At 34.6% G+C, this 16521-nt stretch overlaps 1 long non-coding RNA gene across 1 annotated transcript in view; it reads left to right on the top strand.

Moving 5' to 3' along the window:
* LOC116278187 (uncharacterized) overlaps window positions 1-16521 on the top strand; it is a 210820-nt gene that overhangs the window by 38576 nt on the left and 155723 nt on the right. The window contains exon 3 of the long non-coding RNA XR_004187583.2: window positions 15403-15486. This is a non-coding gene — a long non-coding RNA (uncharacterized lncRNA). The remainder of the gene's footprint in view (window positions 1-15402; window positions 15487-16521) is intronic.

Genomic DNA, 16521 nt, shown 5'->3' with positions numbered 1-16521 from the left:
TCCGTGCATGCTTCAAAAGAATTTGAATTCTGGTTTTTTTTGGATGCCATTTCCTTTAGCTATCAATTAAGACCAGTTATGCCATTTAGGACCAATGTTGCCTTATTGATTTTCTTTCTAGGTTATCTGTCCATTAATGTCAGTGGGGTTTTAAAATCTCCTGCTATTATTGTGTTATTGTCATTTTCTCCCTTTATGTCTGTTAGCATTAGTTTTATATATTTAGATGCTCCTATATTGAGAGCATATGTATTAACGAGTGTAATGTCCTCTTCTTGTATTGATCCCTTCATCATTATATAATGCCCTTCTTTGTCTTTCTTCATAGCGTTTGTTTTAAAATCTATTTTTATCTGATATAAGCATTACTACCCCCACTTTCTTGTCTTTTTCATTTGCCTGATTTCGTCTTTTTCCATCCCCTCACTTTCAGTCTGCCTGTGTCTTGCCCTGATTTGAGTCACTTGTAGGCAGTATATTGTAGCTTCTTTTTTTTTCCCCTCCACTCTGACACTCTGTGTCTTTTGATTGGAGCATTTGGTTCTTTGACATTTAATTATTTATAGGCATTAATTGTTACTATTTTAATCCTTGTTTTCCAGTTGTTTTTGTAGTTCTTTGTTCATTTCTTCTTTTTGTTTTTCCTTTTGTGTTTTGATGATTTTCTTTTCTAGTATGCTTGAGTTCTTTCTTTTTGGTTTTTGTGAATCCATTAAATTTTTTTGATACATAGTTTCCATAGAGTTCAGATATTTTGACACATAACTCTTTATACTTGCTTTAAACTAATTGTCATTCACATTCAAACACATTCCAAGAGCTCTTCAATTTTATAGTCTTTTCCCCACATTTTGTGATTTTGATTTCCTGTTTTACATCTTCATGCTTATCCTTTTACCATTAATTATAGTTACAATCACTTTTATAATTTTTTATGGTTTTTGAATCCATTTTGCCATTTTAATTATATGTCCTAGTGTGAGTCTGGGTTCATCTTGTTTGGGGCCCTCTGTGCTTCCATAACTGGATGTATGTTTCCTTCATTTTGTTTGGAAAGTTTTCAGCCATGGTTTCTTCCAATACATTTTCTGTCCCCTTCTGTCTCTTTTCTCCTTCTTTTATGCATAGGTTGGCATGTTTTATATTATCCCATAGATCTCATATGTTGCTTTCACTTTTTTTTCAATTGTCTGCTCCTCTGCTTGAGTGATTTCCATTATTCTGCCTTCCAGATCACTTATTCTTTCTTTTTTATCATTTATTCTGCTATTTGTTGTTTCTGATTTTTTTTTGGCAGTTGAATTATCTATTTTTGATTGCTTCATCTTTGTAGTTTCTAGTTCCTTATTACAGCAATATGCATTTCTTTCAATAATCTTTCTTAATTCAGCTAGCATTTTTACTACCTCCTTTTTGAACTCAGGGTCTAGAAGTAGACTGTTGGGGTCTGTTTCATCATTTGTTCTTTCAGGAAATTTCTCTTGTTATTTTAATTGGGAGTAGTTCCTTTGCCATTTCATTTTACTTAACTTTTACTGTCTCTGTTAATTTAGAAGAAATAGTTATCTACTATGGGCTTGAAGAGATACCTTTATGTTGGAGTGTCCCTGTGTAGACTCTGTGTTTTTAATACAAGGACTGGTTTCAGTATGGATGCCAGTGTGCTGGCCATTATCTGTTTGTTAGAGGTTGTGTTTGGTGGTGTAATATCTAGAGTCTGTGCTGAATGTGAGGTGAAGCTTCCTCTCTGGTCCATGGTTGCCACTGCCCTGTTAATGGTGGGGTCTGCTCCTCAGTTTTTGGAGTAGAAGCCCTGAGAATTTGGTTCAGTCAGGCTCCATTGCCTTTCAGTGCATATCCCATCCCAAAAGGGGTGATTGCTCAAGCAAGCAAGGCCTGTATGGTCATAGAGGATCTATGCACCTCCTGTGCAAGCATCCATGGTTTCACTCAGAAGCAGCCAAAGATCATGTCCTTTTCTCTATTATATTTGTTCTAGATCTAGTGCAAGACTGTGGTGTGAAGTAGACGGGCTAGGAGTCAGCTTTGTGGCTACAGGAAGTGAGGTGGCTGCATTGCCACCAGAGATCTGGGCTGCCTCTGTGGTAGGCTTCTCCAGGGTCCTGCCTGCTCCAGATCTAGTACTAGACTGTGATGTAGAATGGGTGGAGCCAGGGTGCTTTGCTGGTAGATGAACCACTGCTTATTCCCAAATGTGTTGTCATTGGCCATCACTGCTCTACTCAGACTACACCCTAGGCTCTCCAGGCTGTCTCTGTGTAGCTCCATCAAGTTCTCTCCCAGGGTCTGTCTGTCCAAGATTCTGTGCTGTGCTCCTGTGGTGCCACCCCACATACACGCTGACGACTCCTATTGGAGCTACACATGCTGCACATATGCTAACAGTGGCCTCCCATGACTCCACCCGGCTCACACACCAGCTACCTCAATGTGTCTCTGCAGCTAAACTGATTCTCCACCCAGATCCCACACCAGGCTGTGGTGTGGGTTTAGCAGGACTGGAATGTTTGCCCAAACAGATTGGGAAGTGTGGTAAGGCAGTAGTCAACAGTGCAAGGGTCTCTTTATCATAATCATCAGCAAGTGAGCAGGTGCACACTCATGGCGAGTAGTATCTAGGCTTCTCAGCCCTTTTACCTATCTCAGAGCATTTCCCAGCAAGCAGAGGGGCCTGTCTCTACCCATGCAGGGCCCCGGGACTGGCATGGCCAGATTATGGCTTGACCTGCTCACTCGCCAAGGTGAAGGTCCACTCGTGAGGACCTTCTCTTCCTTACAGATCTCTCCCAGGAGCATAGGTCCCAACCTGATGCCTTTTTTTTTTCTATCCTATCCATTTACACAGAGATCTTCCTTGCATCTTTGGTTGTATAGGAGTTCTTCTGCCAGTTTCCAGTTCGTTTTCCATGAGAATTATTCCACGTGTATGTCTTTTTTAATGTTTTTCTGGGGGTGGAGATGAGCTCCTGTCCTCCTACTGAGCCAGCCTGATCCAGCACCCATGATAATTATTATCTTTAAATAGATTTATTTGTTATTGTTTAACCTAGTGGTTTTCAAAAGCTGGCTGACAAGTTTAAACATGTTATTTTCATCTTCTACTTCTGTGATTATTTTACTTTGATTTGTTTGTGTACAGATTAGTCTGTTAGATTCCTGATATTTAATCACCCTTGTATTCCTGGAACAAACTGTGTGTCATGTAAGTGCATTATTATTTTTTCATATTGTTGAATTCTATTTACCAGTATTTAATTTGGACTATTTGTATGTCTATTTTAAGTGGGATTACAGTATTTGTTCAGGAGACATAGACTGACTGAACTTGAGCAATAGAGATGAGACATATTGAAATAGCTATATTCCCAGAGTTCCCTTCAGTGGTTAAAATAGTAAATAATCTTACCTATAATCATTCCATTATATAATATTTGAAGTCAATTACTTTAAAAAATGGTAATAAGTGTATTTCCTCCTTGTCTTTTCTGCTTAGTAAAATTCTTTCAAGACAAGTTCATCAGCCTTCCCCTTTCATTTCCTCCAGAATTCATTACTCATTTTTCAGTATACCCATGACATCTGGTGTACACATCAATTGCTATGCATTTTCATGTTATTATTATTGACTATACACATATCTGTCTTTGAAGAAGAAAGTATCAGCACACTTACTGCAGAACTAGGAGGTATCCAAGAAATTAAGTTAGTTAGTTGCATTTGCTCTCAGAGAAGGATTTCTTTTAATCTGGTTTTGAAATATATTTTTTGAAAAGTTTATATTTTAGCTCTCAAAAATTTTATCTGTAGCACTATGAAGTCATATCTGAAGTAGGGAAAGCAGCGTTTTCCAAAAGGAAGGAAAACTGTAAATGTTATCACAATCTAATAATAATAATAATAATAATAATAATAATAATAATAATAATAATAATAATAATAATAATAGAAAAAGAAGAACACAAGCAACAATAACAACAGAAAGAATAAGAAAAAGAAGCAGCAGTCGTAATAGAGATTGTTACTTGATTTTTTACTTCAATTTAGAGCAATGGACTGGTTTGAACCACGAAACCTGGCTTTTTAAAATAGAAGATACACTAAATCGCCACCTTGAATGTATGATTGAAACTGTTTTTACAGGAACAATGATCTCATATCCTCAACTTTATCACTACTTGTATGTATACGTAAAACAGTTGGCTGATGCTAGGGCCTACATGATAGCTGTAGGAAAGTGTTTCTCTCTGATAAACTTGGAGCCATGAAAAATGGGGTTCACATCTGATTTTCACATTACCAGCAGTGTGAGAAAGTTACTTAACCCTCTGAATTTCAGTTTCCCTAAATATAAAACAAGATTAATAATTAACCCACCTTACATAGTTCTTTTAAGGATTAAATGTAATAGTCAAAGTATCTGACACATTAGTATGTTGCCATTGTTTTTACTATCTCAGTTTTATGATATTAATTAGCCAGTCTTCTGTATAAGTAAAAACCAATATGTAGTGTCAATAACTGCCTTGGAAATAATTCCTGAATGGTGAAAAAAGCAAGATAAATTACTGAACCAGAGCACTTAAAACAATAGTAATCTGTTAAATTGAATTTTGATGACAAGAACAAAGAGATTTTGCTTATTATCAAAGGAAACTTCAGTAGAAAATAAATTTGGATATATTATCTGTAATTAGATTATCTAGAATCATAGATATATCTTTAACTTTCACAGTCTTTATATAAATTTAAAAATATCTTTTGCTTCTGTAACCATGTTTGAATGTGAAAATCTCAATCAGCTATTAGATATAGCAACAAAAAGTTCCAGATGAAATATTTTCTAATCTGGTAAATATTTTTTTGCCTAGACACATAGACACTCCCTCACTTGCTTCCTCTCAAAGATGAGTTTCTCTACATTCTCATGAAGCTGAATGATTTTTTAAAAACATAAATAATTGAAAATATGAAGAGAGTATTTTACAATTGTCTGACTCATTTATCCATCGATAATCAAGAAGAATAATTTAAGCCTTGGAAAACTATTCAGTTCTACTTATTAAGTACCTACTTCATGTAAGAATTGAAATATGATGCAGAGAGTATATAAAATACATCTTTGGTACACTCTCCTCAGTCTTTTGCCAGGATTATTTGATTTCTGTATTGCTTAAAGGAATGATTTTCAAATTTTTTACATATACTTTTGTAAGATATGTAAATTTTTATAGCTGATTACAGGTATATTTTTAAAGTAATATGAATGTGTGTGTGTGTTTTTAAGGATGAAATAAAATAAGTATGAATAGGAGTAACATTTTCCTATATATCAAATGTCTCACCTTCCCTTCTGAGCCCAGGAAGCCAGGGGCCTACATAAGGGAAAGGAACTAAATGACCCCTTGATGTCTTTTCTGGCCCAAGAGTCCTAGTTCTCTCTCTCTGGTTTTAAGAAAGTTTTCCACAATTGTTTTAAGATGTCACCTCCCAGTGATAGAATTTAGTAATACCAAACATCATGGCAAAATACAGTTTCATGTTCTGTCCAGATTTTATAAATCAGGTGCAGCATATAAGCCAATACTGTTATATGCTAGCAAATGTAGTAAGTTATTACCTGACAGTAAATATAAACACATCAGAATCATAAAAATTATTCTAGCATTTCTTAAAATATTTCACATCAAATATTAAATAAAGAAATTATACAAGGAAAGGAATATGAAAATGAACATACGTACATACATGTATGACTGAAACATTATGCTGTATACCGGAAATTGATACAACAGTGTAAACTGACTATGCTTCAATAATATAAATAAAATAAAACTTTTTTAAAGATTTAAAAAAGAGAAATCATACAAACTGAAACCCATTGTTAATTCCCAAGTCTAAGAGTGCATTAGTTTTCTGAATCCATTTAAACATGTTCATCTCTACATTTAAGATAAGTTGAATAATGTTTTTAAAGTTAGAAGATCCTGAATAGCATTGAACAAATTATAGCACAGAACTATTTACAGTATCTAAAGCCAACTATATTAAACATCAAAATCAAGACCATGAATCGAGGTTTTTTGTTTTTGGGTTTTTTTGCTTGTTTATATCATCCCAACTGGCTCAGCCAGATAACAAGATGTCAGTGATTTGCAGTGCAAAAGTTTATCTTCATAAGCAAGCAAAAGGGTTTTAGTTTAAACCCCTCATTGTCTTTAAAAGAGAGCTTAAGAAATAGAGCAAAATCTTTGGATTAAAGCTAAATAAGATTTTTGTGGATTTGTAGTGCCCCATATTCATAGATTCAGTATGTATTATCATTAAGACAGAAGTGAAATTTCTCTAACTTGGAATATTCCCTATTAATTCATCGAAATAAGAATACTTCTAGTCAGATTAAAACAGTTCAAAATAATTCCTGGAATCCTATCTTAAGTGATTCTAGCTCATTAAGATCAAAAGTGATTGTTAATCAGATGGTTAGGAGAGGGCTCCCAGAGTAAATCTTTTTAGTGATTTGATAGAAAATTGCTGACCAATGACAGAATCAAAATTGTTTCTTTCATATGTAATTTCTGAAAAGATAAAAACAAAAAGAGAAAAGCAGCTATGCGTTACCACAGAAAATCTTTCATTTCTGGGACTTGAAGAAGGAGCTATAGTCCGCAAGTGGGTGCTCCAGGAAAATTATTTCTCCAGCAGACTCAACACATCTTGCAATGGATTCACACTGTCTTGGCAAGCAAATGGATTAGCTTTGATGGTGTTGTCAATAAAGCCACAGTCTTTTGTTGCTGTGCAAACACATTTCTCTCTTTCTTTATATGGCCTCCAGCAAACTACACATGTTACTTTTGTTTGAGTAATTTAGTGAGTTGGAAAAGGAAATATGAAACTACTTTTTAGAGAAAACCATTGAAACTCATTTGCTGCCAGCATCAGAGTCACTAGCTTCAGAAATATCACCATAAAGCTTTCTCTGATCAAATGGAAATACTCAGAGTGGGGGGAAACCCATCTTAAATCCAACCAGGAAAATTCCTGCAAACCTTCGTTCATAAACTTGATTTTTATAAGCCATCTGTTTTCCAAATAGATCGTATTCTTGGCTTTAACCATCCTTCTTCATGCTTCTTCCAACAATGTTTTCCATTATTTATCTACAAGATTAATAAAGATCTCTAAAATGAGAGCACTAATTCATCTCAGGCTCTTTAAATTGCTTTTGTCTCTTAAAGACGATTTTTTAAAATTTAAATTTAAAAATTTCCACTGTCTTTCTTAGTCATTTCTTGACATTCAATTCAGCTTACTTTAGTTAATACCATAGCTTGCTTGTTTGATGGCTTATTTGTTTCTTGCAGTGTAAACATTTTCTTATATTTTAGAATTCTTTTTTACCTAATACTACTCTCTCTTTTTACCTAATGCTACTCTCATAATCTCAAAATAAGGTAGTAAATGAACAATTTACAGGATGTAGAAAATATTTTTCTGCTATTTCAGTCAAAAGAGCAGTTGTGATGCTCTTTTATTTATGAAATGGATTTAATTAAAATTTTAACATGCTGTAATTTTTAAATTTTCCTTTAAAAAATGTAAGATTGATCCAAAGGACTTTAGAAAAAAAATCAACTCTCTGGTTTCAGTGTTGATTGGAATTAAAAAAACAAATTTTAAAAGTATTTTCTTTTTGGATGTTCAGCATATCCAGTCATAAGGGAAATACAAATCAAAACCACAATGAGATACCACGTCACACCCATTAAAATGGCTGTTACCAAAAACGCAGGAAATAACCAACATTGGCAAGATTTTGAGAAATTGGAATCTTTATGCATTGCTGGTAGAGCTGTAAAATGGTACAGCCTCTGTGGAAAACAGTGTGGCAGTTCTTCAGAACATTAAACAGAATTATCACATAATACAGCAATTCCACTTCTAGGTATATACGTAAAATTAATGAAAGCAGGAACTCAAACAGATGTTTGCACCAATGTTCATATCAACGTTATTCATAATAGCCAAATGGTAGAAACAACCAACGTCTACTGATAGATGAATGGATTTTTAAAATGTGGTATATACATGCAGTTGAATATTATTCACCCTTAAAAAAGAAATGAAATCCTGACATATGCTATAACATGGGAGAACCTTGAAGACATTATTTTAAGTGAAATAAGCTAGTCACAAAAGGACAAATATTGTATGATTCCACTTATTTGAGGTACCTAGAGTAGTCAAATTCATAGAAGCAGAAAGTAAAATGGTGGTTACCAAGACCTTGGGAAATTAGGGATTAGGGGAGTTGTTTAATGGATACAGAGTTTCATTTTGGAAAAAGGAAAAAGTTCCAGAGGTGACTGGTGGTAATGATTACACAACAGTGTGAATGTACTTAATGCCAATGACCTGTACACATAAAAGTGGTTAAAATGGTAAATTTTGTTATGTGTATTTTACTACAGTAAGAATTATTTTCTTTTCAAAAAATAATGTTTATTAATGGAGATTAAGTTAAATAAAAGCAAATATTAGTATTGTTTTGAAATTATTTTTCAGGAAGTTAATTAACTTCATGATCTAGGATCTTAAAATTCTAATTCTCTATTCTGGGCTTAAAAGCATCGATGGAGGGCCTGGGGGTATAGCTCAGTGATAGACCATGTATGAGGTCCTGGGTTCAATCCTCAGTGCTTCAATTAAGGGAAAACAAAAAAAAGCATCAATGGATATTTTGGACCTAATAAATATGAACTTTACTTAGAGCCTGTGCCAAGGAAGCCATCTATAAAAGTCCTTAATGAGTTAGATATTCCAAAGACAGATTCAGGAAGCCTGATACCAGAACCCCCTTTAAGATTTGGCGGAATTATATTCAAGGATAGATAAATAATATGCTCATCTTCATGTCTAGGAAAAGTCTAGGAAATATTCCAAAAGTCTTTTGTAGGGATTCAGGTGAGAAGTAAACTTCTGTTATCCAAGGAAATAAACGTCCACTGACCCATACTATCGTAGAAACTTCTCATGACTGTGTATGTAGCCTGCATTGTTTGAAAAGCATTTACGTGATTGGTCTGGGTCACATGACTCAGACACTGAAGCATTATGTCTAGTTTATTAACTTCTGACCACTTTTGGTTCTTTCTTTTCCTTTTATGGCCATTGTTTGTTTTTGTTTTTGTTTTGCTTTGACTTGTTTTGCTTTAGTCAGGGAAGAAGTTACGATTCTATGATGTTAAGTTGGTTTTAAAAGGATTTCATAGTAATAAATTCTGCCACTTCACACCATGTTTAAAATGTGTTTAGGTGTTCAGAAGTTTTCAGCTATTTGCAATGAATTGATGGTCAAGCCACAAAAATAAACATAAGTTATTTTAAAATTACAAAATGTTCTAGGGTATGTTTTGGTTGTGTTGTTGTTAGTTATAAGTTGCTGCTGGTATTATAGGCAAGAGATTCATTTTTACTACCATTAACTATCCCTTACATTTACTGCATAAGAAAATAAAAGGGAAATACTACTTTTCCTCACTTCATCTGCTTAGAATGAAGCAGCAGCAAAACTGAACATTTATATTATGTACATTCCAAAGAAAAGTACAATAAAAAGTTGGTTGCTAGTAATGAAGGGAAGGGGCATACCACGTGGAGACCGTTTCATTGCTTTCAGCAGTGTGGACTTGCCTGGAGGAGCATGTGTGTGCACGCTTACACGCATACACACACCCATACACCCTTCTTAACCACCGTCACTTGGAGCACTATACTTTTATATTAAGAAAACCAGTCTTGACTTCTGACAATGTTTGAAGTTTCAGTGAATCTAGACAGTCATTGTTTCCAGTATTTTGTTTTAGCATATTCATGGAGGTTCATTTAAATACTCAGAAAAAAAAATCTAGTTTTATAGATTTAAATAAACTAAATTGCCTGATTATTTTTTATTTATCTGAATAATGTATTTTCAAAATTTATTTTTTCACACTGTAATAACTATGTGAATTTAGGTTGCCTGATAAGTAGAAACAAGAATGCTATAATTTTTATGTTAACTTGGTATTTTCAAAGACTGTCTATTCTACAATTAAACCTGTAGGCATTTAATGTCATTAGAGCCATTCCAGGGAGTTGTCTCTTTATTCCACTTGTAACTTTGGAAATAATCCTGTTTCTTTGGCCTGCGAAAGGTATTCTGAGTGTCTCTTGGGTCAAAACGCTCTCTTCAGGGAGCTATTCTCACAGCTTGTTCTTGGAGAACTCCTCCCAGGGATAAGACAGCTTCAAATGTTTTGCCCTATTAGTAACTTCAGGCCAATCTCACTAGCTACACTTCATCCAGTTTCGCTCTAATACTGATTGTTCTAGGCTTTTGTTTGGGGAGCAAGGAAATCCATTGTTTTGAAGGTCCCCTATATGGTCGGGTTGGTGCATGATCTCAATTCAGTTGATTTTCACTGTCGGTGTCAATTTACTCATATGTTGTGTAGCCACTACCCCATTGGATAGCCAGGTTTTCTGTAGGTTCATTATCATTTTACTGTGTCTTCCATCATTTTAGCAGAATTTAGAGAAAGAAGAGAGGAGATACTAAGCCATTTTAAATAAGAGCCTATATCAGTCAGGGTCCAGGCAAGAAAGAGATGGCATAATCAACAGGCTTGTTGAGGACAGTGATTGACAGTCATGAGCATTCACCCACCGCAAGGTGTGGTTAAACATGTCAGGGCTAGCAAGAGTAGGAGCTGCCACCTCCCAGGCTGAAAGGGGCAAAGGAGAAAGGAGCCGAAGGTGAGACAGCCATGAGCCTTGAAGGTTGTTAAGGCTCCTTTCACAGAGGAATCCACCAAGCTAGCAGCATTCCAACAGGGAGGAAGCAGAGAAATAAACCCACTGGCATTGTTTTCCTTACTCCTTCCGGTCTGCAGTGGGTGCCTCCCCTTAGACAAATCTGCCTGGAAGCCAGAGGGCACAGGAGCCAGCAATTTGTGTCATTCATAGAGGTCAGCCTTCTGGGGCACAGAGAAGACAGAAAAGGGTGAAGGAGAGTAGAAAGTGGATATGAATTATCCAGTCTTGGAGCTTCTGTCTTACCCTCCCAATTCATTTTTAATATTTTTATCAGTGAGTGTGTCTGTGAGTATATGTGTGTCTCTGCACTGTGCATGTGTATAAAAACTGGAAAATTGAGGAAGAGGCACAGAACAAACATGTATAACAATAAAAATGTATAAAGCCCTTGGTATGTACAAGGTACTAGTTGAAGCATTTTAAATGTGTCAAGTCAAACAAATAGTAAGTGGAATATCTGGTACTTGCTGCTTACTGGGATCAATCAGTGGACTCAGATAGTTGTGTGTATGTTTCTGGCCACATGCATTTCATCAGAGACAATGACATGTACATCTCTCTTTTTTCGTGAGAAACTCAAATGTTTTCCAAACACTCATGCCTAACCTGCCCTGTTTCACTCATTTGCATTACTTGCCTGTCCTCTGTAGCAATGTGAATTTGGGACTAGAAGAACTGATCTAATGACAGGGTGGACTGAATAAACCCTATATGTATTGTTTCTCCATTGCTAAGTCTTTTGCTAGATATAACTTGGTGGTTATAGATCCCCTTCCCTCAGCAAGTAACTCAATTGCAACCATTCTTTGTTGCCAATTTTAAACAAGATATGTCCTTAAAAGATAGCTTCTCTTATTCTCTAGGTTCCTGAAATCAAGTTTATTAGTTTTTCAGTCAGTTCAGGGGCACCTCAAGACAACTTGACAACTGAGTCTTTTCAGGGACTTTTGCCCATACCAAGAAGCAACTTCTGAAGGAGCCAGCTGGATAGCAGGCACATTTTCTGTGTAGAAGAAACAGAATCTATAAAATGGTCCCACAGTGTAAAAAAGAGGTTTCCTTAGTATGTTTCTAAAAACAATACAGGAATTGCTCTTTCAAACATATGCAGTTTATAGCCCTGAATGTAGCCAAAATGAAGAGAATTAGAAAATGTTTTAACCAAATAGCCTCTTCTGTCAATTCCTGAAGGACCTGCAAAGCAAAGTATTATTTTCAGTTTTATATTAGGAATACGGATAGCTTTATATTCCCATGTTATACTTAAGCCAAAGAAATAAAATACTCTCCTATTGTTCAGTCTAGTTTGGTCCCATTCCTTCCCTTAATTTTGTGTGGTATGTTTTGTTTAGCCTTTAATATGGACTCTGGGGAGCTAAGCGGTGGGTGGTGCTTGGTTTTATTCTGTATACAGTATTATTGGGCATTATTAAAAATGTTTTATTATTTTCACATGGAGTAGTAAAAAGATCCTTTAAAATTAAATCAAACACAGGGAAGAATTGAAAATAACAAATAATTCAATTTTTCGTGGGAAATTAATTCCCACTGAAAAATAACTTATGTCTGTATTGTCATCTGTCTCAGCCATGATGTAATGCAACTGCCATGGAACTAGGTTGGTTATGTGGTAAAGAAATTGAGATAATTGCTGAGGGAGGTAAGACAATGATATTAGAATCATAGATCTTGATGATTAATACTGCAAAGCTGTCTGCCTAATACTGTTGCTTTTCCTGTTGTGACTCTTGAAAAATTTTAGATGTATTCTTAAACTTATCAAAAAGGAAACTTTTACCAATATACAATAAATTTTAAGTGTTCACCCGTTCCAGTTTAAACTATGTATTCTCTTTCATTGTAGCCTTTCATTACAGATACTTACTGAAAGCAATTGGTAGCACAATCATAAGAAAACTATCTCCCATCAGGCTCCTACAAATGCACATAGGAAATCAATTTCTGTATTCACAGGAGAGGAAAACACAGAATTCCCAACTAGGAAACTTTCCTGCTGTGTCTTTACCTCATATTTCTCAAGAGCTGTGTAAATATTAAAAGGATAAATTTATTTTATAAACAATCTAAACATCAACCCAATGAGACATATTCACCTCAAGGTAATAAGGAAATCAATTTGGATCCCTTTGAGAGGAAATTAAAAACAGTTAAATAACAAAGAACAGACTTACACATTTGGGAGAAATGTTGTTTGAGATTAAGGTTGGGAGTTGCAGTGGTGGTAGTGTTTGACTGGGGGAAGAAGAACAGAAATAAATGTAGCAAGACTTAAACAGTTCTCTTCTTTTTTTTAATGTTGAGGGATATGGTTTTTAACCTATGATTCCTTTGTTTGTGCACCCGTCTGTGTAACATTGTGCCTCGAGGGTAATTGCAAGAGCACGGGTATTGATTTGTTCCCTTTAAAAGAAAGGATGATGTTCTTTCTTGCATTTAGTCAAAAAGAGAAGGGAGATTATTGCAGATGTATTCTATTCTGCTCTAACATTTTTTAATTAAGCTACTTTCCCTTTTATGGTCACAATACTTAGATTAATCAAGATTGAAACAGCTGCAGCGAAGAATCTATGGGTTCTTTATTCCAGCATAGAAAAATAAACCTCCAAAAATAGGAGACTACAAAACATTTCTTTTACGAAAAATCCTTCCGTAATTACTCTCAATAGTTAAACATTTCTTTCAACCTTTTTGTCTATTAACCTAGATGTTATATTTCTACCTTTAATAATAATTTCAGTTACTCATTTGCAAGTGTATCTCCTCAGATTCACATAATTCTTCATTCCTATTTGACTTATTACTGTCTGCTTCTTCCGCTAAAGATAGACCGTGTTTAATGACAATATTATGTAAAATACCACCCAGCAGGAATTTTTTGCCTGCTTTATGAGGGCAGAGAAATAATGTTTCACCAGATTTGCCTAGACATCCAAACCTCAATTTTAGGATAATAGCCAGTGTTACTGCTATAGCCATTCTGGTAAAAAATTTGATACTTTTTTATTATTTTTCAGTGGCAGAGACATTCAAAGTCAAACCAAAAAGAGGCGGCTATCCTGCAAACAAACAATCTGAAGCCTGTAATTGTGTTTTAAGGGAAAAAATTAAAGTTATAAATAGCATTTTATAGAATTACTCAAAATCCAAATTCTTTCAATTTATAAAAAGCCATGCATTTCTGAAGCAGATTGTCTTAAGATGAATGAATCATGACATGATCCTGGGTACTTAGCTATGACATCTGTTAGGTGGTAAATTGCATTGCACGCCACATGCATAATGAAGGAAAGAACAGTTTTTAGTTCCTAGAGTGTTCCTCATGTGAAGATGTACAAATAGAGGTAGCAAAATTTAGGCCAGATGGAAGAGCTGCGATGCTGGATACTGCCTATGACTTGCAGTAGAGCTAGGTGTCTCTTAAAAAATGCATAAGCTGATGAGGTCTCCCAGGAAATGTATTTATAAACTGCACAGTGTTTCAGATGATAGCAAACCAATGCATTTTGTTGAAGAGTCAGTGTAAAAAGACCACTCATTTGATAAGTATTACTTTGTTAATGCATTAAATATTTTACTCTTCATAGTGAGATGTAGAAAATGTTTCAGAAGTCAGAATAAAAATAACAAATATGCACCTGAATATAAGAATAAATTAATTAACAAATTACTTTGAAGAATAAAAGACTAGGTTTGTAGTTTCTAAGTGAGCAAATACTATTTCCTAATTAATTAGATAGCAATTGAGAGACCTGATGCTGGGTCAGGAGATAACCCACCATATTCCACTACTTCACAAGCTAAATATAAACTTTAAGCTTACTAAAAGAGCGTGTAAACGTGCCTTACATACATAATATATATGTGTACAAATATGTGTATCTGTTCCTGGCATAATACATATAAATATACATGTACGTTTACACTTAGGTTATTGATTAATCTCTATTATTACTTGTGATTCAGGTCTGACAGTTCATTTTAAAATGCTAAGACTTAGATCTTGAAGTTGGGTGCAGAAAAGTCCTGTCTTTGGAATGCACATCTACTCCTACTTTGAGTTGCCCTCAAGGGAAACTTTGCTGTCAGGCACACTGTTCATTCACATTCCCGAGTTTTAATTCTGCTAACTCAGTGGTCATAAGGTAGAACAAATTTAAAGACTTCAGTGTATCCTGGTAATTTGAAAAGTTTAAAGGATATGGAAATCACTTAGTGGAAATTTTGAGTATCAGTTTTCTTTTCAACTACTCTACAGTGGGCAACTTATTTAATGCCTCAATTTTCTTTCTCTACTCCCTTTGCTGGGGCACAGTACTTGGTCTGCTTGCCCTGGTGATAGATTCTCTGCAAATTCAAAGCACTGAGCAAGATTTATACTCTCAGAAACTTTAAAATGGATGCACTAACACAGGTTCATGTTGGAGAGGGGGCATCACTGCCTGTTGCTAAAGTTGGCACTGACCACATTACAGATACAATACAGAATTTATCTTTCTCATATAGGACAGAGGGGAGTGCTTTGAAGACTGGAAACTCTGAAAATTCTTTAGGAGGCAGAATTAATGACCCAGAGACTGCTTCTTTCAGGTATGTAATTCTTCTCTCAAGAAAGATTTGAATTCCTATCATATGGAATTTCAGGAAAAGCCTCAGAATCCAGAGGTTAAAAGGTATATATTTCCCTAAAGCCAAGAAGAAAGAGTCAGAATGAATTTTTATAATACAGAACAAAAATATTTTTTATTTCATGAAATTACAGTTCCACCATAAAGTTATATATTCCAACTAAAGTGCATTTCAAATATATAAAAGTGTATACTTAGGAAGTACATAAAGACCCACCAGCCAAATATAACCACTATAAATATTTTGATGTATTTCCTTTCATTTAATCTGTCATTGAGTGTTTCTCTCTAAAGCTCTAATCATAATGTCTAATCAGATTGGATCTTGTGTTTTTTCACTTACATGCTAATCATGTCCTTAGTATTACTTGTTCCTCTTAAGCAATGATAAATTCTGTGTAATAATCCATTATATAGGTATACTCATAGGTATCTATTTCCTAATCATTGAATATTTAGGTAGAATAAGTTTTTGCTTTCATAAATACCTCAACTATTAATTTTAATAATTAAATATTTATTTCATATATACATTATTTTCTCAGGGGGGAGAAAATAATTTATATGTGAATCAGAACATAGTATCTGTAAGTGCGGTCTTTAGCACTATATTGCTCTCTAAAATTACTGCTAGCAATTTATGAAAATGTCCATTTCATGTCATCCTTGGAGCCACTTCGTTTTCTCAGTATCTTTTTAAGTGTTGTAGTTGATAGATTAAATGTAGTACATCATTTTAATATGTGTTTATTTGGTTTCTCGTGAAATTGAGCATTATTATTCCAAATAGGTGTTTATGGTTCTAATTTCTCTTTAATATAGTTTTTCATGCTTTGTTCCATTTTCTTAAGTCTTAATGTTGGTTTGTTTAGTTGAATAATATTTTGATATAGTAATATATTTGATTTGATATTTGTTGCAACCAATATTAACTTTTACTTTTTATGTCTTCTTGTATGCTTTTCTAAAGTACTGAGAGATTCAGTTACTTTATGCA

This window comes from Vicugna pacos, chromosome 3, assembly GCF_048564905.1.
Source record: "Vicugna pacos chromosome 3, VicPac4, whole genome shotgun sequence".
Taxonomy (NCBI): Eukaryota; Metazoa; Chordata; class Mammalia; order Artiodactyla; family Camelidae; genus Vicugna; species Vicugna pacos.
The sequence above is the reverse complement of the archived record's forward strand: the minus strand, read 5'-3'. Positions and strand labels throughout refer to the sequence as shown.